The sequence below is a fragment of the Crocuta crocuta genome, unplaced genomic scaffold, assembly GCF_008692635.1.
Source record: "Crocuta crocuta isolate KB4526 unplaced genomic scaffold, BGI_CrCroc_1.0 scaffold396, whole genome shotgun sequence".
Lineage (NCBI taxonomy): Eukaryota > Metazoa > Chordata > Mammalia > Carnivora > Hyaenidae > Crocuta > Crocuta crocuta.
In genome coordinates, this window is record NW_027533259.1 from 943839 (window position 1) to 946216 (window position 2378).

The following is a 2378-nucleotide window of genomic DNA, read 5'->3' on the forward strand; positions in this document are numbered from 1 at the left end:
TGACTCAGTCAAGTATTAAACTTTTTTTTTTTTCAAACGGTTTCTTTTCCATCAACCTTATTTGCCCTTTCTTTGCCTCTGTGGAAGAGCAGCTGCGGACTGCTCGGTGGTTGTTCCCGCCCGCTCAGTGGCCCGAGAGCCGCAGACCAGCGTTCCCGGGCAGGCGGAGGCTGCGGCCTCCGGGGCACTGCTGAGTAGGCACACGGGCCCGCGCCTTCACACCAGTCTGCGACTTCGGGCTGAGGAGCAGTGAACTCGGGGGCGGGAGCAGTCCCTTCACCCTGAAATTCCTCCTTGGTCACAGCCTTTTCAGCAGTGACCCGCTCTGCCTTTTCCGTCCGTAGAAGTAGAGACCAGTCAGGACCTCCCGCGGGTGTTCACGGGAAACGGAGCCGCGCGTGCGCAGAACTTCCCGGGCCCAAGCCCGCCACCTCGGACCCGGTCAGTGAGCTCTCTTGTTGCAAGGGACACCAGTGCCCTGGGAGCGCAGAGGGGTCTGTGACACACAGCGATGGGAGGCGGGTTAACGTGTGACACACAGCGACGGGAGGCGGGTTAACGTCAGACGCCTCCGTGAGAGGCTGGTGGTCAGCCCTGGGATCCGTCACCACCGGAAGTCTCAGCTCCTGGAAGGCTGCCTGGATGTGGTTTAGTGAAGTTTCCAGAAGTGAAGTGGCCGCCAATAGGAGGGGCTCCAGCAGCAGCAGCCGCAGCAGCAGCAGCCGCAGCAGCCGCAGCAGCAGCAGCAGCAGCAGCCGCAGCAGCAGCAGCAAACCTCAGCACAGCTCACTGGCCAGTGCTCCCGGATGACTGGACACTGACATCAGCTGGGTTTTCAGTGGCAGCAAGGGCACAAACTGCCGGCAGAAGCTTCTCCCACGTTCTCTTCAGATTTGTGATGTAGATGCTGTCACTGTTCTTGTGTAGATGTACTGTTCCATTGGAAGTCAAGGTTGGTGCCCCTTAGGTGGGTTCCTGCTGCAGGGGATGTGAGCACATCCTCCTCCTGGCATTTGCAGGACATCAAGGGCTCCGGACATCGTGAAGGTTTCCGTTTAAGTCATGACGGGAACGCAGAACAATGCCGTGTGGACCCCTCCCCGGGTAGCACGGAAAGGCAAGTATCCCACTCTTGATTTTGGCTCAGGCCTTGATCTCGAGGTTCCTGGAATCGAGCCCAAAGTCAGACTCCTGACTGATAGAGCAGGGCCTGCTTGGGATTCCCTCTCTCTCTCCCTCTCCGTCTGTCCATCTCTCTGCCTCTCTCTCTCTCTCTCAAAATAAATAAATAAACTTTTAAAAGTGGCTACATGAGGGCTTCTTGAGGTGATGGAAATGCTCTGTGTCTTGACTGTCAGTCAGTATCCTGGCTTTAATACTGAACAATAGTCCTGCAAGATGTTCCTGTTGCAGAAACTGGGTAGAGAGGACACAGCATCTCTCTGTGTTATTTCTTACAACCGAATGTAAATCTACAATAATCTTGAATTTTAAACTTTAAATTTTATATATGTATTTATTTTTAAGTTTATTTATTTTGAGAGAGAGGAGCACGTGCACTAGAAGGGAAGGGCAGAGAGAAGAGGAAGAGAGAAAGAATCCCAAGCAGACCACATACCGGCAGCGCAGAGCCTGACTAGGGACTCAAACTGACAAACTGGGAGATCATGACCTGGGCTGAAATCAAGAGTCGGACACCTAACCAGCTGAGCCACCCAAGCATCTATGAAGTGTAATTTTTTTTTTTAAAGGGATTGCTCTGTTAGATATAAAACTAGTTAGTTGATATTTTTTGACAATAAGCCATAAACTTATGTTCCAATAACCTTTGGTGTTATATTTCTGTTAGAGAGATTAATTTTATCTTTACTGGAGAAAAATCTACAAGTTAACATGTGAATTCATAAAATCTAGACTTTTAATTAATGGTGAATAGTGAAACAAATAAATGTAGTGAAACAAAGGGACTTCTAGAGTCAGCAAACTGTCCTCAGCAGGCCAAATTAAGCCACTGGCCAGTTTTGGCATGGCCCATGAGTGAAAAATGGCCTTTACATTTTTCAAGGATTGTAAAAACCAAATACCTGAATACTGACTATCTGACTCTTTTTCGAGAAAAAGTTTGCAGACCCCAGGTACCATATAATTAAATAATACTTTGGTGGACATGTTAAATAATGTCTTCAAATCTCACATGTGAAAGTAGCAGAAAAGGACAAGTCTGTATTTTTGGCGTCATATTGACAAAATGTGTTTAAATGTTTTATGTCATTCAAAAAATGACACTTGGATATGATACATTCTAAACAATGAAGTCATCTAAACACATCAGTGATTCTGAAATACAGTAAGCACAAAACAAAAAAAAAAAAGAACTA

General features: G+C 47.8%; 1 long non-coding RNA gene across 2 annotated transcripts in view; it reads left to right on the top strand.

Annotated features, from left to right (window-relative positions):
- Window positions 1-773: 773 nt before the first annotated feature.
- Window positions 774-2378, top strand: part of LOC144217411 (uncharacterized) — a 2736-nt gene continuing 1131 nt past the window's right edge. The window contains exon 1 of one of the 2 annotated variants that reach the window (XR_013330903.1): window positions 774-1117. This is a non-coding gene — a long non-coding RNA (uncharacterized LOC144217411). The remainder of the gene's footprint in view (window positions 1118-2378) is intronic. The other variant, XR_013330904.1, reaches the window with a different exon arrangement.